Source organism: Gigantopelta aegis, chromosome 14 (assembly GCF_016097555.1).
Source record: "Gigantopelta aegis isolate Gae_Host chromosome 14, Gae_host_genome, whole genome shotgun sequence".
Taxonomy (NCBI): Eukaryota; Metazoa; Mollusca; class Gastropoda; order Neomphalida; family Peltospiridae; genus Gigantopelta; species Gigantopelta aegis.
This window is the reverse complement of record NC_054712.1, coordinates 34,581,500-34,607,347: the sequence shown is the minus strand read 5'-3', so window position 1 is coordinate 34,607,347 and position 25,848 is coordinate 34,581,500. Positions and strand designations below refer to the sequence as shown.

At 38.8% G+C, this 25,848-nt stretch overlaps 2 non-coding genes across 2 annotated transcripts; both read left to right on the top strand.

Annotated features, from left to right (window-relative positions):
• Positions 1 to 8,730: 8,730 nt before the first annotated feature.
• Positions 8,731 to 8,824, top strand: Trnam-cau. The gene is made up of 2 exons: positions 8,731 to 8,767; positions 8,789 to 8,824. It is a non-coding gene; the product is annotated as a tRNA-Met (tRNA).
• A 1,639-nt stretch (positions 8,825 to 10,463) lies between these two features.
• On the top strand, positions 10,464 to 10,557 carry Trnam-cau. The gene is made up of 2 exons: positions 10,464 to 10,500; positions 10,522 to 10,557. It is a non-coding gene; the product is annotated as a tRNA-Met (tRNA).
• Positions 10,558 to 25,848: the final 15,291 nt, after the last annotated feature.

The following is a 25,848-nucleotide window of genomic DNA, read 5'->3' as shown; positions in this document are numbered from 1 at the left end:
GATAAATGATTACAAGGAAAAAGTTACAACTTCAAAATATATGTAACAAAATATAAAAGGTATAATATTCCTAAGTAAAGCACAATGGTATGAAGAGGCTGAACAAATACACAATATCTTCTTAACTTACAAAAAACGAAATTACATTAATAAAAAATATGTTTGTCAAAAGAAAAGTAGTACACACCGAAAACTCAGAAAGATTTATTTTATTTTTAAAATTATACTCTAGTACTGTAATTACACTGAAAAAGAAAACTCGAATGATTTGATAAATATCGATATAAAATTAGCAGAACCAGAATATCGAATCGTCCTACTTCTTTTACCGTAACGAATGTTCCAATGATTCTCTTTTCTAAACCTAGAAAAGTAAAGTTTGTTTTATTTAACGACGCCACTAGAGCACATTGATTTTTTTATCTTATCATCCATCGGCTATTGGACGTCAAATATATAGTCATTCTGACACTGGGTTTTTTAGAGGAAACCCGCTGTCGCCGACGGGGATCGATCCTAGACGGACCGCGCAGTAGTCGAACGATTTTGCACCAGACCCCCGTGAATGTCATATGACTCACTCATGTGATAACGAAGTGTGTCAACTAAAACCTCTAATACGTCGTCGTTTGTCTTGCGAGTCGATCGCGTGCATGGTGGTTTATGTTTTTAATTGAATACTCTCTAAGAGGCGCGGATCCAGGGGTAGTGTGGTCGGGTGCGCTCCCCCACTAACGAAGTACAAATTGTCCCAAAACTCCAGTGTTTAATGCATAAATGCAATGAATTTATGTCTTTTTAATGACACCATTAGAGCATATAAAGTTTGTTTTATTTAACGACGCCACTAGAGCACATTGATTTTTTTAATCTTATCATCGGCTATTGGACGTCAAACATATAGTCATTCTGACACTGTTTTTTCATAGAGGAAACCCGCTGTCGCCACATAGGCTACTATTTTACGACAGGCAGCAAGGTATCTTTTATTTGCGCTTCCCACAGGCAGGATAGCACAAACCATGGCCTTTGTTATGGATCACTGGTCGGTGCAAGTGGTTTACACCTACCCATTGAGCCTTGCGGAGCATTCACTCAGGGTTTGGAGTCGGTATCTGGCCTGTAGACCGATTGCCTGACCACGACGCCACCGAGGCCGGTACCTAGAAAAGCGGTACATGTCCAGAATCAGATCGTTTTATAATGGAATTTTATCAATATTTTTTAAAGACATTGGTAGTTTTGTTTGGCACTCTATTAACCATGAATTATTTGTTTATAACAAATTATATGATTTTCAAAAACAAGGCATTAAATTTTCTTTCCTAAAGCAGGCAGAGATAACCTAAAAAAAAATGACGACCTATATGAAGACCTTAAAATTGTTTCCGGTGTGATTACAAATTGAATTTCTAAAGGGACAATTTCTAGGCTAAAACACTAGGATTTTATATGATATTATGGAATTTTGTGAACTAAATAAAATTCCTGTTTTGCTGTTGTCATCTTATAGATAGAGGTTCATGGAATCAACTACTATTTTGCCTAAAACCCATTCGTCTTTGCATTGTCCAGATACGGTTTTGTCGTTCAGATTGTTGCTAACAACTGATATTAAAAGGCATTCGACACTACTGAGACCTGCCTCGGTGGCGTCGTGGTTAGGCTATTGGTCTACAGGCTAGTAGGTACTGGGTTCGAATCCCAGTCGAGGCATTGGCTTTTTAATCCAGATACCGACTCCAAACCCTGAGTGAGTGCTCCGCAATGCTCAATGGGTAGGTGTAAACCACTTGCACCGACCAGTTATCCATAACTGGTTCAACAAAGGCCATGGTTTGTGCTATCCTGCCTGTGGGAAGCGCAAATAAAAGATCCCTCGCTGCCTGTCGTAAAAGACAGCGGGTTTCCTCTAAAAACAGTGTCAGAATGACCATATGTTTGACGTCCAATAGCCGATGATAAGATAAAAAAATCAATGTGCTTTTTACTTTCTTTCTTATTTGGTTCTGTATGTTTACTTGTGGGGTTTTAAAATTAATTTTATACACACTGCTCATAAATACAAAATGATATATCTTTTTAAATACATGCACGTCGTATTGTGTAAAAGAAAAATGATCAATGCTAAAATAAAAAGATATGTCTTAAACCTATATTTTACAGATTCATGCTACAGTCAATGGAATCTAGTCCACCATAGCATAAATGCCCAAAGTCTTAATGCATTTCAAGGACGGCACATAAACGCTCAAGTTAAAGTATATAACTGATGACAAGAAACTGCACACAGTGAATAAATTTGGCTTTGATAAAAACACGACCTGGAGCCATCCTATGTCTGGCTTCAACAAATCATCCTGGAACTCATTTGATGTCAATCCCGTACGAGTCATCAAAATCATCCTAAAAGGAAAATACCAAAGTGCGATGACCTTTGACCTAGGTGGAAATCTAACGTCAGTGTCTGAATCTATGATTAATGCTAAATGGTACATTAATGACATCACAGATGGGAGTCCATGCTTTGAAAATGACGAAACTGGGGTGGTTCTGTTCGGTGATATTGCCGTACTGCATTAGAAAATTAAAAACGGGTCGGCCATTGCATCGTTTAGTGCGCTGTTTGTACGGGCAGATGGACAGGAGATAGCTGGTGAAAACCTTAACGAATTAGGTCGGTATACAAACTCGGAATACGCGAGATATGTCCCGCCGCCGTATTGGTTTCTGGTGAGGTACACCACTGCTGGGTTTAAGTATATTCTTCGTTGGAAGATTGAGGAAGGACAAATGCTGGAAGAATCAACACGTCACAAGCGTTTTGCTTGGTGCACTCATGATTGTTGGGTTAAAATATTCACTGCAAATCAGTTCGGCAAAGGACTCCATGGTTCTACCACTCAGTTAGCTCAAGCTCTACGTAGCGGTCATCAACCGAGAGTCTTCACAACAGGTGTGGCTGCACCTACCAAAGCTGTATACATCCATGGTCAGACCATCACTGCATGTTTAGAGGACATGATAGAACCCATTGGCGTCAGTAAATTTAATTCATCTGGGACGGCTCAGAGAAAGATGGTATCGTCAAACGGTCAGGTTTACACTCGGAGATACACATCGGAAACTGGAACGATAATAGATGAGTTGCAGGAAGAGCAGAACATAGACTGGTTTGTGGACACACGAGAATGGAACAATGTTCTCTCTGTGGCAGGCGATGGACAGAAACTGAATGGATCAGTTGCAGACCTCTGTGAGAAGGTTCTGTTGGGTGCCTCAGTCCGTATCGTCGTGGAGTTCACTGACGGAGTATGTTAAATAGTGGACGCCGATTACCTGGAGGTGTCGTCTGCTGGCCACGTGGCTGCTGAAATCATCTACCACGCCAACATTCAGTTTAGAGATAATTCAGACATCACCTTTACAGCTGCTTCATCGTCTCACCATCTGTGGTCGGCAATCATAACAACAGAGGGCGACTTTAGAAGGTATCTGTATACGTACAAGCGGAATGGTGGTCAGCATGAAACTATTTCGTCCACTGTCGACAGATAAATCTGGTTTGTTCAAACGTAAATGTTTCACAAAGGGCGGGATCGCCTGACGCACTTTTGTCGTAGGATTCTAAGCTGTTTGGTGAACCCATCTGGTAACTGGGGTTTTCCTGTCCCAATCCGTGCCCCGCGGCTGGTATATTAAATAAAGGCATATTGTCACAGACCACTGACCTATTTAAAGGCATATTGTCACAGACCACTGACCTATTAAATGGCCTAACAAAGAATTACCTGAACAAAGATATATTTGATTTCCCTCTAAATGTACTTCATTCAGACATCTATGTAACCACCATACTCCACATATTAATAATATTTTGTGAAAATAATTGAATTAAGGCAATGGTCCATAATTCAAAAACTAAAATTGCCAAGAGGAATGACATGGATTTCACTCCATCATGGTTCGATTAAAATGATGCAATAGCTAGATTTGGGTTTTAAAAATTAATGTAATTTTCATTTATTATCCATGTTTAGAGAAATAAGGTCCTTAAATCCGTAAACAGTATGCCTTTAAAGGCCGTGGTATATGTTGTCCTGTCTGTGGGAAAGAAACAAATATCGGGTTTGGTTTGTCAACAAAATGCAGTATGTTAAAGTGCTGTGCCAGACCATACACTAAAATTTCAAATTCCACAATTAAGTGCCTTCTTAATTCATTGCAATAATATTTTACACCGATATGTAAATCAATAATTACGAAAATGCCCCAAAAAGGTATTTAAAAATCACTCCTGTAGAACACTGCCGAAAACGAGCGAGTAAAATTCTCGGTAAAAACATATGCCCGTAAATAACCGTGACGTCATGAAGGGAACTCGCTTCACAGAAACCTACCACAAGATGACTGACAGCGCAAGCGAAAGTGGGACCGACAGCGATGTTTCCCGTTCCAGTATAACGATTTTGTCTGGTGATATGTCGAACAACGTAGACAATTTACTAAAATGAGAATCAGTGCGCAACGCAGACAATTTACTAAAATGAGAATCAGTGCGTACAATCTTCATATTGAACTTGGAAGATTCTGTAAACCTAAAAACTAATTGAACAGAGGACTTGTTTTGTTTGTAATTCGCAGGCTGTGGAAGATGAAAAACATTTTATTTTAGACTGCCCTATTTATTATGTTGAAAGGCAACAACTATTGGATAAGTTAAACTCCTTTTCCGACTTCTCTACTCTAAATAGCAATTTACAGTTTATATTTATTATGTCATACAATAATGGTGACATTGAAATTCTTAACCATGTATTAACATTTATTGACGGCTGTATTTCTAAACGTAAAGTTCTTGTTCCAGCTATCAGTGGGGCAGTAATTTAATTTAATTATTTCCCAGTACTTTAACCATTTATTTTTATAATACTAGTATACGTTATTTCTACAAATATGGCATGTACATTTATATTGTTATTATTATTAATTGTTGTTGTATGTTTGTTTGTGTTTTATCTGTTTGCTGACACCAGCTTGTTTGGTAATTTGCAATAAATTAAATTGAATTGAATTGAATTGTCCAGTTTGTCGAGTAGTTTTTCTTGAAGCTCAACTAGTTCAGGTTCATTTTGGTTATCCTTTCTGATTAAATCTGCAGTATCTATCAAACTTGAAGGACAAATCACCGAGTTACACGTTGTTTTTATTATCTTTGTTCCTTAAGTTGTACAAAACAGCAGTTTGGTGCACCTGGTCTAATCGCTTCCAATAGTCTCTGACGCATGGCGGTCCCGTCTTTAACCATTGTTGCTTGCTTCTTTGTCTTCATAGTATTCTGTTTGTCGGTCTGATCATACGTAGACTGTTAATGGTCTTTAGTTCACAGATAACTGTATATCCGGACAGGCTTGACACTTGTTTCACCAGTTGGTACATTCCAAGTGATGATTTTACTGGTACGAGTAGGCTTGGTCATACCAGTTTTTACTGCTGCCTAAACTCAAGCATACCAGCCAGATGGTTACAGGACCTCAGCATTCCAGCAGTACAAGTACAGTAGGCACTTACAACAGCACCTCCAGGTCTGCTTTTCAGGTCTTTCTCTACCACTGCCCACACTTGATACGGTTTGTTATTTACACTTTGTGAGGGACACACCTCAGCCTTTAGAAAACAAATACTGCTACTGTCAGAGATTAAAAGAATCCTTCATATGTGTCCATGTGGGACAGGGCTATTCCACCATAGGCAAGCCTCGTCCCTGACATCATATTATGTACCCGAGGGTGGAACAGCCCTGTCCCACATGGATACATAATGGAGGATTATTTTTCTCCCATCCAGTAGATGGAAAAACAAGCATTTTGGGAAAACGTGAAAAACCTAAAAAACAATGTATCTTACAATGCAATAATCATAACCATTGAAAGGATCGTACCCAAAAATGGTTTATACTAAAGGTATAAACCGAAAATGATAGCATAATTTCATTACGACAGCAGGTTTCCTTGTTTTTATGAAATATATAAAAAAATATATTTCTTGCGTTATTTTGCCGTTTACGTCACGTCACCCAATGTTAATATCAGCTCAAACAACAGAAGTCACGTGGTCATGCAAGATCGATTTATTCCGCATGGGCTGACATCATGGAGTGCGCCTGTCTTGCATGGCTAGGGATAGGAGAGATGATGGTATTCTATCTCTTTCACCATTAACAAGAGAAATATCTATATGCCTTGCCTTCTTTGTATCCAGTCATCACAAGAGAAATATCTATATGCCTTGCCTTCTTTGTATCCAGTCATCACAAGAGAAATATCTGTATGCCTTGCCTTCTTTGTATCCAGTCATAAGTCTAGTAATGAGTTCCTGTGGTGTTTTTGTATTTAAATAATTGGTAATATCTACAAAATAAACTGATGGCCAATTTTTCAAACCTTCCTTTTCTTTTACCCATCCATCCAGAATTGAATAGGAATCGGGAATAAATGTATCATTGTAGAACAGCTTTTTTCTTATAATCCTCAAGTAATTGAAGTCCTGAATGTTCTGCACACAAATCAACTGGCACCCTTGCTTCCCAAGCACAGAATGATCTGCAACAGAAGACATTTAATTATTTCTTAATGTAAACAGTAGCTCTAATTGTTATTTGTTTTTACAATTTAATTTATAATAATCCTCATCCCCATGAAATAAAACACCAAGTCACAGCAAATTTGGTATATCGTGTTTGACACTCGCTGGCCTCCCCGTGGGGAGCAAGGGACAGCAGGGATGTTTTAATACTGGCCAATGTAGAATCTAGAATTAATTATTGACACAAACAAAATTTGTTTAATTTTAGGGCATGATGGCACTCGACTATATCATGAAATAACGTGTGACAAGTTTAGTCCTATTCTGAGAAAGAGAAAACATAACGATGACAATGGTTTGTTCATCCGGCTGTCAAATGTAACAATGCAACTGGGCTATTTTTACAAAAAGTGGAAAATAATGGTAATGAATTTCTTAAAATATAAAATGTTGTTTTTCATGTTTTTAATATACTGATGGAAAGAAATAAGGGAACACATCAATTTGTAGACAAAATTTAATTCACAACTAGTGTAGTAATGTCTGTATTTTATACCAAGCTGTAATGTGGGAATGAACGTCTGTAGTGTTGAATATGTTCCCAGTCAACTTCTGACAATATGAATTGAGTTTTGATGCAGTCATTAATTCTTGTTGCTATCTGTGTGATCCTTTTTTCTTTCCATCAGTATAGTAAAATCTAAAGCAGGTATGTTTAGTGGTACATAATTTCAAGTAGCAAAACTGGAGATGTATAATGTTTTTAAATGTATATAAACATATTTTTGTGCTTCTGTTTTTACCCTTAATCGTAAGGTATAATAGTAAACAATTGTCTTTAACGTTAACGTATTAATAGCAACGAAAATTAATAATGGTAAATACTTTCACAAATGCATATAGATATCTATAATTGTTACTATTACAGGTATATGTAACATGTAATGCTAGACTGGATAATTGTGAAAAACTGTCAAATCGGTCTTTTCCAATATTTAACAGATAACGGTAAAGACAAAAAATATAACGGTAAAAACACATGACGACATGGTATTTGTGCCATCTGCAACGTACTTCAGTAAAGCAATCATGCAAATGGATTTTAAAACAGATTTACTGAATGGAAAAATATAAACAATAGGTTTCTCACGTTTCTTAGAAAGAAAATGGGCTATATTTAGGGTTAGGATTAAAAAAATCACACAGTAATAATACGAGTAATTAATTATGTCAAAAGGTTAACTTAAAAAAAAAAAATCTGCAAAATATTTTACCCTCTGGCAAAAGCCCTGACACATATACTCCCTCTCCCTTGACACAAACACACTTTTCAACCTGTAGCTGAGGTAAATCATAATATTTAAAAATTATTATTAGTTTTTAAATACAACAGATTTATTTATTATTAACAGTTCAGCCATAATTTAATTCTTCTTAATTCATATTTTAATACAACACCACCAATAATAATAGTAATAATAATCCCATTGATGAACAAGGTTGCAGCAAACCATTTTGTTGGTGGCCTAAGAATAAGATTTAGATGAAGCCACGGAAACGGCAAGTCGTGTATTGCAATGCAATACAATACAATAAAGGAAGGAAATGTTTTATTTAACGACGCACTCAACACATTTTATTTACGGTTATATGGCATCGGTCATATGGTTAAGGACCACACAGATATTGAGAGAGGAAACCCGCTGTCGCCACTTCATGGGCTACTCTTTTCGATTAACAGCAAGGGATTCATTATATGCACCATCCCACACAGTTAGTTAGGATAACACATACCACGGCATTCGATATACCAGTCGTGGTGCACTGGCTAGAGCGAACAATACAATAACTTTATTTCCATGTTCATATATGAATAATAAAAACATAGTCTGGTTGACCAGCTAAAATAAAGTTAATAAAATATTAATCGCCAACAACAAACTAAACTAAAATTGTATCTAATAAGTACATGTAGTGTAACAGACTCTACTGTCTTTTGTCTGACCTTCGATACTCGGTAAATTAAAATAAATATCAAGTGGCAGGGGGTCTTAATACGTCAGAATCGCAGTCATATGCGCCCAGCTTTATAGAAATCAGAATGTTATCAACTCTGTGTATGTTATTTAAATTTATTTTTCTATCGCCTCGGTAGCGCAGTAGGTAGCGCGTCAGTCTCATAATCACCTAGATAAACAGAGCAATCTGAAGGTCGTGAGTTCGATCCTCACCCGGGGCATTTTTTTTTCACTTTTGGTTTGCAGTCTTTTTTCATGCACTCTCCCTGTTCCGGTTTCCGTCTCTAAAGTGTAGCGGGTTTCCTCTCTTAAACTTCGTCAAAATTACCAAATGTGTTTTTGAGTCATCGGCTACATGCACGTAGCCATAACACATCTTCAGTAGACGGCCAACAGTCATTACCCCATCGACATATTTCTCCCAGTGGAGAAAACGTTTTTGCTGGATACGCCGGCTGTTTCGTTTTAGCATCTTCCTAATACGTGTTTTTCAAAAATCGCATACAGCAATGGTGTAACGGAAGTGGATGGCGATACCAGTCTTCCGGTGCGGTCTCTAATTAAATTTTAACAAATTTAATCAGTGAGGCGTGTTGGAGAACATTTCGTCGGTCTTATCCGCAGTTTGTATTTTCGTACAACCAGTCGAGCAAGTCATGTGACATTTCGGACACCAAGGCAAATTCTGTATTTTCCCGCAAATGACACGGTGTACTTGTGATATGCATTGGCTACTGACCAATCAAAACGCATGAAATTTATCTAAAGGGTAATATATATATATATATATATATATATATATATATATATATATATATATATTCCAATTTGCCTGTAGTTTCCATAAATGTAATATATAACACATGGTATATAGTATATACACATGGTAGGCCTACAGCCTTTACTGAACTACATTGTATTACATTTTCATAATTATGATTATTACTTACCAGTTTACCTCGATTGATTCTAAAAGAAATAGAAGACAAACACTACTTAATATTCGGGTTGTTTTTATATACCTATTGTGCCATCCCTCGACATCGTTGTTTGTACGAGTTGGTCGCATAAACCCACTGCACGACTCGCACGGCCAGATGGTGCTCTAATGCACGTGGCGCCCATGCATTCAACACCAGCTCCACCAACTTGGGCGATGTCTCATGGTGCATACCGGCTTGCTCGAACGCTGACCTGGTATGCTCATGGGGTAGGAAACTAGACAGCCATCAGTTTTCGGACAAATTTATAAATTGTATCCCTGTTCCCAGTGCCGGATTTATAAGGGGGCAATTGCCCCCGGCCCCCCTGCCAGAGGCCCCCCCCCCCCCCCCCCCCCCCTATGGACATCCTTTATTTAAAAAATATAATAGTTATAAAATTAGTTCATTTTGTTTTATTTGTCATGTAATTTAATTTCTATGAGGGCCTCCCGAACCTGAAATGCCACGGGCCCCTGCCCCCCCCCCCCCCCCCCCCCCCCCCCCCCCCCCAAGGTCTAAACCCGGCCCTGTCTGTTCCTGTATTGAATCTGAAAATGTAAAATATGATAGTTGTAAATTTGACAGTTGTGAATATAAATAGATTAAAACAGTTGACTAATTAGTTACATAATAAAGACAATATATTATATTTATCATCTTACCCGAAGACGTGTCACCAGACAGGCTATCCCCAATGGAATGCGCATCCTTATTCGAAAGTTATTGTACTACGGAATCGCAGAGATATTTGGCTCGAGTTTCGAATTTCCCACCAACGCCGATTTTCCTACACTGAAAACAAATGAGATTTCATCGGATTTCATAGTACGAAGGAATCACCAGGACAGTGCCCTTCATGAGAATGTATTTCCTTATCGCCTCGGTAGCGCAGTAGGTAGCGCGTCAGTCTCATAATCACATAATTAAACAGAGCAATCTGAAGGTCGTGAGTTCGATTCTCACCCGGGGCATTTTTTTTCTCACTTTTATTGTGCAGTCCGTCTCTTTGGCTATGCGCCCCTGCACCCCCACCCCGAATCTGACAGTCAGTAAGTATAAATAGTGTAAACAAAATCATTACCTCTCTAACATTATTTAGGGGACATTATTTCAAAATCTTAGGTAACCGGTACTACGCAATGCCCAGAACAGGTGTAAAATCGTGATGCCAACTAGAAATTGGGCAAAATGTATATGTTATGGCCCAACCATGGCAGCAAGAACTTTTGATACATATCCGGAAATTCGACAGTGATAAGGGTAAAATATCCCCCACCGAGGCATCGCTCTAAAGCTAAAACAGTGGGTCCAACTGTTTTCATTTGCTCATCAAATTGACGAAACCAATAGCTGATTTAATAGAAGGGAAAGGAGAAGTTGTTCTCTCATCTAGGAGCCAACATGTATGCGAGTGTAGACAAAGACATCGCTGGGGTGGACATTCGTCAGTGGTGGTGGTGTGTTGACGCGATCAAGCATTCAAGGAAAGGGATTTTTCTTCACCTCAACCAATGGCAGAAGTTGAAAGTGTGTTTTGAAGTCATATGCGACTTTGTCCCAGAACTGAAATCTGTAGTATCCTCTGTCATGCAGAAAGACCATCAAAACGAGATGGGATTCCTGCATTGCAACTTCTGTAATGAATGGATGTCGTCAGTGGAATGATTATTGTTCCGGCAGGACTGACCTGAATGGTATATAGGTATTGTGTTTCTTTCCCAAGGCTCATTCGTGCTTGAGAACTCGAAGAGAGCAGACGTATTTTTGTTTTATTATTCTGACATTCTTGTGTCTTGTGGCACTCTATCTGAAACGAAGAACATGGCATCGGGACATTCGAGCAGTGTTAGTAGCAGCAGCAGTAGCGACGAGGACGACGTCTTGATCTGCAAATGTTCGGAAAGACATACGATCAAATGTAAAAGAGTGACTACCAAACAACATGAGAAGAAGGGTACTCATTATATGGATCAAACGGATGCTACACGCTAAACTGGGGATAGAAATGATGACGGCGAACTCGTGGATGAACCCACAGATCAGACGGATGCTGGTCGTGAATACGAAACAGAGCCTGACTATGATGGTTCCTAAGATGTTGACGACGAAGACGAATGGAGAGATGCAGCTCGTGAGTACGCCACAGATGCTGCCTATGAGGATGACTGGTATTCGAGACGTTACTTGTTCTGTCATCATCCCCAAATGAGACATTTCTATGCTCGGTGGCCCATCCAGATGAAGCAAAACCCAAAGGGACTTGCCAAGGCCGGTTTCTAGTATACCGGAAACCACGATGCTGTCATATGTTTCTGCTGCGGTCTACGTGCCTACCGATGGAAGAAAATGGACGATCCAGTGATGGAACATTACAGACTCTCTCCAAGATATTCCTGTGAACAACGTGTTACGGCATTAAATGTTTCAAACACGCGCGAGACATTTGAATGTTTTTGTATTAACTATGTTTTGTTATATATTTTGTGTGCTATTTTTTTCATATTGTATGTTGTAAATAAAACTGTGAATAACAGGTTTTGTTTTCTTATTTATGCCCTGTGTCCCTGGGTGCGTCACTGGACGTGTCCCTGTGGTTTTGAGTCGTGACACTGGTAGATGGTATGGGAAATATGTTGGTCACGATGTTTCTTGGGAGCTCCCACGATGGCACGATATTTATACTTGAGAGGAGGGACACTGGCCATACGTATCACACACGTCCTGTACCATATCGTTATGCGTGAGAAGGTATATAAGTAAAAAGGTAATGGACAACATCGCCATTTGAGGTAGAACCTTCAGAGAAGCAACATGTCAGATCTGTACAAGTTATATGTACCCGATGTGGATAAGTGGACCCGTTTCTACAAGCTGCAAGGAGAAGGCAAACTTCAGTCTCACTACGAAATTTAGCGAAGCGGGAAACGTCAGCTCAGTGTGGATCGATGTCCAATCTAATTAAAATTAGCTCCACTATTACATGTGGATCTAACACCAGCCAGTTGGAGCTCATGTCCACCAATCAAAATCTTACTCGTATTATGTGTGAGGTGTCTGATAGATTATATAACCATTTGTTCACATCAGAAGATAGAAAATGGTTTAACCAAAATTTTAGTCGCCTGCAAATTGTATTAACCTTTCTTTTCTTTCTTTTTTAAATTAGCCAATGGCTAATTTGGCTATGGACAGCTTGAGCTTTAGCTTTTTTAACATGCCCATATACCACTAAGGTTTCAGGCATGTCTATCCCGGGTCCTGTCTAGGCATAGCCAGGGACTTGACTCGGGACAGAAAGTTAAGAGGAGAATTTGGAATATTACTTCAAAAAATGCGTGGGAAGCGCAAATAAAAGATCCCTTGCTGCTAATCGGAAGAGTAGCCCATGTAGTGGCGACAGCGGGTTTCCTCTTAGAATCTGTGTGGTCCTTAACCATATGTCTGACGCCATATAACCGTAAATAAAATGTGTTGAGTGCGTCGTTAAATAAAACATTTCTTTCTTTCTTTTTCTTTTTCAAAAAATGCTACCGACAGCCAGATCCCTGAATGTGGCTGACATTGTGGTCCTCCACCAATATAAAACCCTGGCTACGCCAATGGAAACAAACGTGAGGTGAATACAATTTTAAACGAAATGCAAGATAAATGGTATCTAACTAACACGAGAGCTGGAGACACGAATGTAGAATTATTTTTCTTACATATCTTTATCTTTAAAATACAGGTTTAAGAGATTTTTTTTTTTAATGTTTTGTTTAACGACACCACTAGAGCACATTGATTAATTAATCATCGGCTATTGGATGTCAAATATTTGGTAATCAGAGGAAACCCGCTACATTGTTCTTAATGTAGCAAAGGATCTTTTGTATGCACTTTCCCACAGAGAGGAAAGCACATACCACGGTCTTTGACCAGTTGTGGTGCACTGGTTGGAAAGAGAAAACTCCAATCAGTTGATGTGATCCATCGAGGTGCTTCGATCATGCGATGCAAAGACCTCAGGCGAACGAACACTCAACACGAGAAATTAAAGTTACAGACCCTAGTTTTTAAACACTATGACGCAATTTTCATTATTAAAGCCATTTTTGATAATTTAAATTACATTTTATTATTTAGAATATTCACTTTTGTATACCTAAAGTGGTTGTTGTCATCTGGGATGTGGTCATCCAGGTTTTAGTAAAACCCCAAAATACATTTTTCATAATTCTAAAAACGCACGTCTGAGAAATAATGGTTATCGAGTTATTTTTTGACGGTATTTCCATGTTTAAACATCACAAACTTTAGCTTCTCTCTGTTATAACTTTATCCAAATGTGTTGCAGGGTTCTAGATTAATTAAACTTAGTGTCCATTTATACGGGCTGAAACTAGGGTCTGCGTCTTTAAAACGTATTTTGTACCAAATTATATACGGCGCTCGCATATACGTAATATATATTGACTTACAAATACGTCATCTGACAACAGAAATCGACGTGTGTAGCTTTAATCTCAGACAGTGGTTAAGAAGCCAACCAGATGTCTTTAAATTGACATCCAACATGTATCATATCTCCGTGTAATAAAATCTTACGCTGTTGCCTAAAACAGTTTACGCAGAGGTGCGCTTGGTGATTACTGTAAAGAATTCACATTTATTTAGTGCATTTGGCACTGTTCTTTTGCCATTCTTCGTGATTATAGTTAGGTCTATAAACCTTCGGACTACTGAACCTTCGGATTACTGAACCGTATGTCTATTGAACCTTCGGACCATTGAACCTTCGGACCCTTGAACCTTCGGACTATTGAACTTTCGGACCATTGAACCTTCGGACCATTGAACCTTCGGACTATAGAGCTGTAACCCGTAACGGCTTAACGGCACTTAAAAGCACAAAGAAAAAGTCGACTATGTGTCAAAGAAATACAAATGAATGAAAATCACCACACACGCATTTTGCCTGGCGTCATTAAAGTCTCACTTTAAACCAAACCATACCAGAGTATGTTCTTTTCATAATTTGTATATGATCACCAGGCGCACAGTATAAAAAGTAGTGGTACGGCTCGAGGTTGCCAGATTATCCTTGCAAATTCACCAGTGAAATAAATTTTTACAACAAATATAACACACACACACACACACACATACATACACACACACACATGCACACACACACAGACACACACATAGACACACACACACACACACACACACCACACAGACACACACACATGCACACACACACACAGACACATAGAGACACACAGACACACACACACCACACAGATACACACACATACACACAGACATACACACACAGACACGTGTACACACACATACACACACACACACATACATACGCACACATACACACACAGACACACGCACATACATACACACACAGACACACGCACACACATACATACAGACACACGCACACACATACATACAGACACACACACACAGACGCACACATATACCCATACACACAGACACACACACACACACACACATATACACACACAGACACACACATACACATAAACAGACACATACACAGACACACACACACAGACACGTACACACATACATACACACAGACACACACACACACACATACATACATACATACGCACACATACACACACACACTCACACACACATACACAGATACACACGCACATACATACACACACATACACACACACACATACATACCCACACATAGACAGACACACACACACATATACATACGCACACATACACACACACACAGACACACACGCACATACATACGCACACATACACACACACACACACACACACACACAGACACATACACAGAGATACACACAGACACATACACACACAGACCCATACACACAGACACACACACACATATACACACATGCATACACATACACAGACACATACACATATACACACACATACACACACACACATACATACACACACATACATACACACACACACACACATGCATACACACACATACACACTCGCACACACATACAAGCACACACATACACACACAGACACATACACATACACACTCGCACACACAGACAGACACACATACACTGACACACACACACACACACACACACACACAGACACACTCGCACACACAAACACACACACATACACACACACACACACACATACATACACACACAGATACACATACACACAGACACATACACACACACACACACACAAGGTGGTCATACCGTCTGCAGACATCTGTAGCGTTTTCTGCTACTTATTATTTTTGTTTACGACAAATGGTTTTTATGGCTATTGATTATTTTTGGCGTCAAGTCAACTAGAATAAAAAAACAAAGGCACTGAAAAAACACCCACGTGTATGCCCACTGTGAACACAAAAACAACAACACAATAGACGTTATACAAGAGAAAAAGAAAGAAATGTTTTATTTAAACACGCACTCAACACATTTTATTGATGGATATATGGCGTCAAACATGGTTAAGGACCACACAGATAATGAGAGAGGAAACCCGCTGTCACCACTTCATGGGCTATTCTTTTCGATTACCAGCAAGGGATCTTTTATATGCACCATCCCACAGACAGAATAGCACATACCACGGCCTTTAATATACCAGTCGTAGTGCACGTTCCTAGACCGACCGCGCATCAGGCGAGTGATTTACTACCTAGCTACGTCCCGCTCCTTATTATACTGTTATCTATGCGTATTATGTGAAACTCGCATTTCACTGTTTCAGGCGTTTTACGAGCATGTTTGCGACAAAGGCAAAGAGCGTCACGGCGGTTGACTTTATGGAAGAGACCATCGACAAAAACAAAGAAACAAAAACGGACACCACGACCACGTGGACTTTCACGTCACTGACATTAGTACATACCACGACCTTTGATATACCAGTCGTGGTGCACTAGCTGGGACGAGAAATAGCCCAATGGGCCCACCGACGGGGATCGATCCCAGACCGACTACACAGCGAGTGAGCGCTGTTCCACTGGGCTACGTCATGCCCCTTATAAAAGAGAGACAAAAAAAAAAAAACGCTAGTTGCCTGCACGTTAAAGGGACACACCCTAGTTACGGCTAGTTGTTAACCATTACGGCGTTGTTTTTCGCTATTAAACCCATTTTTTCACAAATAAAATGTGCACTTTACTTACCGTTTATTATTTAGAATATACATTTCCATTCACCTGAAGTGTTTTTTGGTAATCCTGGTAATCCCGGTGTTTGTAATACCACAAAATGCATTTTTCGTATTTCTGAAAAACGAACGCACGTTTGAGAAAAAACCGTTGAGCAGACAAGGTCTAATCTATTTTTAGACGGGATATTTCCATTTCAATGTCACAGACGTTGGTATACCACGTGACCGTTATCATTTTGGTTCGGTTTGTTTTCTCGTGCACGGTTCGCGCAATCAACATCCGATTTGTTGTTGTTCATTTGTGAGATTTTTCTTCACAGTTCGTGAACATTTTCAGTAACAATAAAGTTCAGACAAGTAAGTATCTCAATACAAAACGTTACAAACCCTTAAAACCAATAATTTTGCTAAGTTCTACGATATCTGGAGAGGGGATACAACCAGGACAGAACAGTTGGAACATGTCCAGGAGAGGTGAAAAGAACGCACCCCAAGTCTGTGAAATTTGTCGTGACGTAGGCATTGTTAGGCATCTACCGGTGACATCAGAATACAAACTTTCAAAATTATTTCAAGCAATTGGGACATGGGGATTCCCATGGTATTTATCGATATAAAACCTGCTTTTTCACTCCATTTGATAAAAACGTGATCTAAGTGTGTTACAGGTTTGTAGATTAACCAAATTATAATTTATTTTCGCTGGATGGAACTAGGGTGTGCGGCTTTAAGCAGGTGAACCAGGACGGAAGTCTGTCACACACCTGCACACCAAGGTCACATATCTGCACACCAAGGTCGTACATCTGCATCAAGGTCATTGCGTCCCACCAAGGTCACGTGATCACGGAAAAGTAGGTCAAGGCACCCGGTAGGTTTCCTTACTACTTATGTGTCAGAAAGGAGAAATCATAAACTGTATGATGTACAAACTTTCAAATAAATAACCTCTTACCATCTTTTTTGACATTATAAGGAGAAATCATAAACTGTATGATGTACAAACTTTCAAATAAATAACCTCTTACCATCTTTTTTGACATTATAAGGAGAAATCATAAACTGTATGATGTACAAACTTTCAAATAAATAACCTCTTACCATCTTTTTTGACATTATAAGGAGAAATCATAAACTGTATGATGTACAAACTTTCAAATAAATAACCTCTTACCATCTTTTTTGACATTATAAGGAGAAATCATAAACTGTATGATGTACAAACTTTCAAATAAATAACCTCTTACCATCTTTTTTGACATTATAAGGAGAAATCATAAACTGTATGATGTACAAACTTTCAAATAAATAACCTCTTACCATCTTTTTTGACATTATAAGGAGAAATCATAAACTGTATGATGTACAAACTTTCAAATAAATAACCTCTTACCATCTTTTTTGACATTATAAGGAGAAATCATAAACTGTATGATGTACAAACTTTCAAATAAATAACCTCTTACCATCTTTTTTGACATTATAAGGAGAAATCATAAACTGTATGATGTACAAACTTTCAAATAAATAACCTCTTACCATCTTTTTTGACATTATAAGGAGAAATCATAAACTGTATGATGTACAAACTTTCAAATAAATAACCTCTTACCATCTTTTTTGACATTATAAGGAGAAATCATAAACTGTATGATGTACAAACTTTCAAATAAATAACCTCTTACCATCTTTTTTGACATTATAAGGAGAAATCATAAACTGTATGATGTACAAACTTTCAAATAAATAACCTCTTACCATCTTTTTTGACATTATAAGGAGAAATCATAAACTGTATGATGTACAAACTTTCAAATAAATAACCTCTTACCATCTCTTTTTTGACATTATAAGGAGAAATCATAAACTGTATGATGTACAAACTTTCAAATAAATAACCTCTTACCATCTTTTTTGACATTATAAGGAGAAATCATAAACTGTATGATGTACAAACTTTCAAATAAATAACCTCTTACCATCTTTTTTGACATTATAAGGAGAAATCATAAACTGTATGATGTACAAACTTTTAAATAAATAACCTCTTACCATCTTTTTTGACATTATAAGGAGAAATCATAAACTGTATGATGTACAAACTTTCAAATAAATAACCTCTTACCATCTTTTTTGACATTATAAGGAGAAATCATAAACTGTATGATGTACAAACTTTCAAATAAATAACCTCTTACCATCTTTTTTGACATTATAAGGAGAAATCATAAACTGTATGATGTACAAACTTTCAAATAAATAACCTCTTACCATCTTTTTTGACATTATAAGCAATTTATAAATATATATTTATTATATTTGTTATCTGGGCTGTGTACGAAACATTTGTATTTGTAAAATGTAGGGAAAGGTCTTGATACAGGCTTATACCTGTTGGCCGCTTATAATATTATGACGTTAAGTATATACTGTTTAAACCAACAAGGCTGAAGTGAGTGTGTTTTTTATGATTTACGACGTGATAAAAAAAAAAAAAAAAGGCTACATGATGACCTTCAGCTATTTTTGTGCTAGTGTTGTGATAGGTCGGACCTGCCGCAGCACTAAAGCGGTTATAGCTATCAAATGTCTGAAACGTATCGGGCCCATAGAAACGATATCTGGAAGGGTAGGGGCGCAATCTCTAGTGTGGAGTCTGGTGTGTGTGTGTGTGTGTGTGTGTGTGTGTGTGTGGAGGGGGGCAAGACATATTTTATTTTGTTGTATATAAAACTCCGTACATTTTCATCCTCGAGTGGGGGGAGGGAACCTGCCCTACCGCCCCTCACCCCCCCCACCAGTTTGTGTCGTATAAGGAAGGAAATGTTTTATTTAACGACGCCTCCCCCAACATTGGACTGCTGGTGCTCCCTTGCACTTGCCAGTGCAGGCGTTCCCTCTCTACAACCCTCCCCTAACCCTTTCCTGTCCTGGACAGAGGGAACCGACCAAGGCCGGTCCTTGTGGCCAGGATAGGCGTGTGCTACAACAGCTTGCTCTGAATGTGCATGTAAATCTCTTTGTCATTGTTATTTAACGATGCACTCAACACATTTTATTTACGGTTATATGGCGTCGGGTTATATGGCGTCGGACTTATGGTTAAGGAACACATATACTGAGAGAGGAAACCCGCTGTTGCTGCTTCATGGGCTACTCTTTTCGATTAGGCCAAACAAAAAAATAGGTGTGTTTCCGGCCGACCGACCGTCCCTAGTTTTACCCCCCCCCTCCGACCCTAATTTTTTTCCCTCTTAAACTGAAAATAAAAATAAAAAAGAAATAAAAATAAAAAAATAAAAAATAAAAAAAGAAGTACAAATAAAAGAGGACAACATCACCAAACAAGAGTATTTCCTTCCTTGCACATTGTTTACGTATTATTATACGATACATTTTGCACATGTAATTCCCTTCCAAAAAACATCGAGAAATTATGAAAAAGCTTTTGTAATAGAGTTCCTTCCCCTGATTAGCTACCACCGAACCAATCGGAACTCCTCGTACATTTCTACGAAATATACCAATCGGAACTCCTCGTACATTTCTACGAAATATAAACTCGGACACAATGCGTCACCATTTTGGACGGAACTTTTTTCAGTCACATGATCAAAACATGGCCATGGAATATAATTGCTCATTCTGTGCTTCAGTGAATAGACAACTACATACAACAACAAATGCATCGAAGGAAAGAAATGTTTTATTTAACGACGCACTCAACACATTTTATTTACGGTTATATGGCGTCAGACATATGGTTAAGGACCACACAGATTTTGAGAGGAAACCCGCTGTCGCCATTACATGGGCTACTCTTCCGATTGGCAGCAAGGGATCTTTTATTTGCGCTTCCCACAGGCAGGATAGCACAAACCAAGGCCTTTGTTGAACCAGTTATGGATCACTGGTCGGTGCAAGTGGTTTACACCTACCCATTGAGCCTTGCGGAGCACTCACTCAGGGTTTGGAGTCGGTATCTGGATTAAAAATCCCATGCCTCGACTGGGATCCGAACCCAGTACCTACCAGCCTGTAGACCGATGGCCTGCCACGACGCCACCGAGGCCGGTCAAATGCATCGAAGAGAATACGCGAGAATGATATAATACAAAAGATAACAGACACATTAGGCTTTAAACCTACTGACAGTTACAGAATATGTGACAGATGTGTAAATAAAATTATTAAATTCCAAAATTTTAAAACACAGGTTTTTGAAAATCTACAGAATGCAGGTAATCATATAAGCACAGGGACGCCACCCAGCACTGGTCCGATGCCGAAACGAAGGAAAACTGTTGTTGACAAACTTATTGAGTCTGTTGAGAAGTTAAAAGTACATACAGATCGCCCACATGCCAAAGCTTCATCACGAAGAAAACTAGTTTTTAATGATCACATATATCAAAAGAAAGATAATTTTATAAACAAATAAATATTCCTGTTGTTATTTTGGACATTTCTTACCGATCGTTTTATATAATAATGGTCCAGCTACGGAGTAAAATGCGTGTCAAATTTATAAATTTATTACAATTTCTTCAATTTTAACTATAATTAAATATGTTGAAGTAACCTTTTTCAGAAGTTTCTAAAACAGATTGAAAATACAAATCCATCATGAAATTTTTTTTTAGTCGTCATATCTTTATCTTTACTCATGAACCACGGTTAAATCTTTGATCGAACTACATTATGTTACGAACTTCGCCCTAACCGCGTCACCAAATACATGAAAATTTGATGTATTCCTACAACTTGTGTCCGAGCCTACATCTAGCGTAGCGGAATGTGACAAGGTGTTCCGATTGGAAATATACATCTAGCGTAGCGGAATGTGACGAGGTGTTCCGATTGCCACCGAACAGCTTGGTCGGTCACGGAAGTAACCGAATGTACGAACATAGCCTTGGTACAGGTTATTTCGATATTTTAAATGATGATGATGATGATAACTAGTTTAACGTGCCCATATACCACTAGGGTTTCGAACACGCCCATGTGGGGGGGGGGGGGGGGGTAGTGTTGAAAATGGGCAGAATTTTGAAAATAGCAATTAGTAAAAAGGTTAATAGAATAATTTTTTTAAAAATAATAACAATAAAAAAAATTTACAAGCCAAAAATAAAAAGAATTGACTGCTCGGCCGAATATTTATATAATTTGGAGCATTTTAGAAGGACAGTCCAAAAATAAATAAGAGAAAGAAGAGAGGATCGGACTATTTAATAATATTTAAAAGAAAAGTAATTTCGACATAAAATTTTGAACGAAGGTCTAAATGTTTAAAGTCCAATCTATATGTCCACGTGAGTGGCCTCGTTAAGGCCGTTAGGGTGTGGAGGTTGGCCTACGGCGAACTGATGAGCGGAGAACCGGCAAAGGCGGGGATGAAGTGCTTCCATCTCTGGTCGGCGAGGATGGTTATAACACTCCGGTAGTCGTTGCCGAAAAGGGCCTTGACGATCCTGTGGATGGTGTGGCTATCCATCTCTCTAACTAGGACCGCTTGTCGGTAGACTCCTTCTCGGCGCTGAGTTAGTACCAACCCCGTCTTGCCGGCTGTAGACTTGATGGTGTGTAGCTCGTAAGCGCTTCCATCAGGCAGTTTTTTCAGCTCTGGTTCCACTAGTCCACCCATCAGTGATGCCGGATCCGAGGTGTCCCCCTGCACGAACTTCAGGAAGCCGGACCTGATTTTCCCGATCTGAACTTTCCAGACGGCTTCCGAGTCGGAGGGGGACGGTGCCTGTGAAGGTGGAGGTCTTGCCTTGTCAGGCTGGTCGCTCGGCTGAGCGACGGCCTTCCTCTTCGCAACGGCTCCTGCCCGGACCGCCACATATTAATCACTAATACACTTACTACAGAAAGAAACCCGACAGCACCCACATTTAGCTACGCTTCGTGACACTCCGTCGCAACAATTGCAAAGCTCGGCGATCTATTTCGAGAGGTAGACCACGTGATCGCGCACTGGGCGATTCCGCCTTGTGCAGCAGTTACAGGGGCCGTCTCATATCAAGCGAAGTTACAACATGGAAGAGTTGGCTAATGCCGTTTTGGATGAATTTGGATTTCATTACGTCATTAAACCAAAACAATTACACATTATTGATTCCATTTTGAATTTGAAGGATACATTTGGGGTGTTATCGACAGGATACGGCAAAAGTATGTGCTACGTACTGCCTCCTCTTATGAGACGACCCCTGTAACTGCTGCACAAGGCGGAATCGCCCAGTCTCGAAATAGATCGCCGAGCTTTGTAATTGTTGCGACGGAGTGTCACGAAGCGTAGCTGAATGTGGGTGCTGTCGGGTTTCTTTCTGTAGTATGTGTATTAGTGATTAATATGTGGATTTTTTTGTATCACTTAACTCGAAAATGATTGATGTAAAGGTATTTGACGTCAAACATAGGATTGTTGTGGTATTAGAGCGGGACTCGTTGCCTACCGTTTGGTAGTCAGGAATTGCCAAAAAAAGACATAGGCTGGTCTCTGACTGTAATGAGAGCGTGTTTATGTCCAAATGTCCGTCTAGCTCTCTTACAGTCAGAGTATTCGGGCTAAGGCGACAGCGTGCAGCTTCATCGAGAGTTAGCTTGGAAGTGGATATTTTAAACATCTGTTTATGCCACAAATCCATATATATTATTTATAGATAATGTTATATAAGTACACACACATTAAGGAAGAAAGGGAAGGGGGGGGGGGGGGGGACAACAAACCCCTACCTACCTACCCTAATTTTTTTGGGGATGCAATCAGAAAAACACCTATTTTTTTGTTTGGCCTTAGCAGCACGTGCTACGTTCCCGCGCTTAAGGGGACCCCACGGTGATGTGTAGGTCTACATTTATTTTCTCCAGGTCATTTTTCCCCCTCTCCCAGAGGGTGTTGCAAGATATATATCCTGGAAAGGGGGACCAGCTGTTATTTGTGCTACAGGCCCCACGGATTCTTAAACCGGCTCTGATGGTTGAGAATAGTTACGTCACATTTCCAAAACAGTCTTATTTTACTCATCCGGTAAGATGCAGCCAGCCATGGCCATTTTGCTGTTTAACAGATAATTTTCTATAAAATATCAAAATTTATTATATACATAGCAATGAAATATATAGATCTACAGAAACCATAAAAGTGATATCCCGTGAAAAGTCATATGTTCACTGTATTTTAACTACACAGAAAATATAGAAATCATATTTACTTCTTTTTTTGTTGTAAAAGTTCATGATTAAATTATCTCCCTTTGTCTCGTTTCTTCGTATTTAAGTTTGATTACCAATGCATCTGATTGAAAAAAAAGAGAATGTAATTTAAATAACTGTACCTATGCAAAAGGGATATGAAGTGCAATTACGATACAATATCTAAAACGAATTTAATACGAAGCTAAATAATGACGACGTAATGTACAGTCATGGGTGTTGGTAAAACGCGGACCGGACCGGGACGGGACGGAACGGAATTGGTTTTTGTTTTTGTTTTTTTTTGTTTTGTTTTGTGTGTGGGGTTTTTGTTGTTGTTGTTTGTTTGGTGGGTTGTTGTTGTTTTTTTGTTTGTTTTTTTTTGGGGGGGGGGGGGGGGGGGGGGGGGGGGGGGAGGTGTTGGAGGATCGCTTTGTAATGTATGTTTGCACAGCAGTATTACTAAACCAATGTTAATTTTTATTCAAATGTCTTTTAAAAAGTCCGTGGTCAAGTAAATTTTCTGGAAAAGTTTATCGGAAGAAATATATCATGGCGTTACATGTTTTCGATAGGATAATGAAAAAAAATAATAACAAAAAGCGAAAGATATTGTCAAAAATTAGGAAAGATGTATATAATAAATAGACCATTTCATGGTGTTTTTTTCGAATACGATTTTTATGTCAACTCGTGATGTGTGAAAATCATAGTTTCACGAATTGCGAAGTTGACATAAACATCGTATTTGAAACCCCCCCCCCAAAAAAAAAAAAACCAAAAAAAAAAGCCACCTACGAAATAGCTTCTATGTATTAACAAAGAATCGAAACAAAACACAAATATACATAAATAATCCAGTAATGTTTGTAAAAGTAAGTAACAGTGACAGGGGAAGGAAGGAGGCGGTTGACAAGCGTTACGGAATTGGTAGAGCGCTCGTCTGGGGTGCGATGAGTCGCAGGTTCAATCGAAATAAAACTCATGCTCTTAGGTTGTGTGTGTGGTGGTGGTGGTGGTGGTGGGGGGAGGGGTCCAGATGTTCGAACTAACCCCTTAAAGTTGTCACAATCATGTAAACAGATTCCATTTCACAACGTAAGGCGTGCACCCTGCCCTCAAACTACCCGCAAACGCGAAATAACTCGTAATCTCCCACACACATCTATAATTCAACACGCAAGACGGTTTTAACTGGTTTCCATCGTTCTGACAGATTCTTCCCCTTTGATTTGCACTGCCGACTACCGATACCGCATTTCGTAAGAGGATATTTTTTTTATTACTTGAGATCGCCATATTTGTTACTTAACATAGAAATGGATATATATATATATATATATATATATATATATATATATATATATATATATATATACAGTAAACTCTCTGTATGTCAAATTTGCTGGTGCCAGCCGGTTAGCTTGAGATATCGTTACATCTAAATTCTCATGGACAAAGAAAGTAAAATCACCGTGTAAATTAGAAAATCTTTTATTGCGTGAAATAACAGTCAATTTCACAAATGCAAACACAATACATAATTAAATAATTTAAACATGTTGAAATAATTTCTCAAAGTACATGAAATAAAGTGCATGAAATAACAGTCAATGTCACAAATGCAAACACAATACATAATTCAATATGTTCTCAAAGTACACATACATTTATGCGGATTCGTCAGAGCGGAAACAGTTTTACTAGGTCACATCGGTTAATACAAAAGTTTAATTGTTCAGTTATTCCGGAAAAAGTCTGTAAGCGTTGTTTGTTTTGCATTTCGTCCAGAAAGTTCAATTTTCATAACAAAATAAAGCCTGGAAGTGTTCATCGGTTGTCGTAGTACATGATTCAAGAAACATTGAAAAGGTTTGACA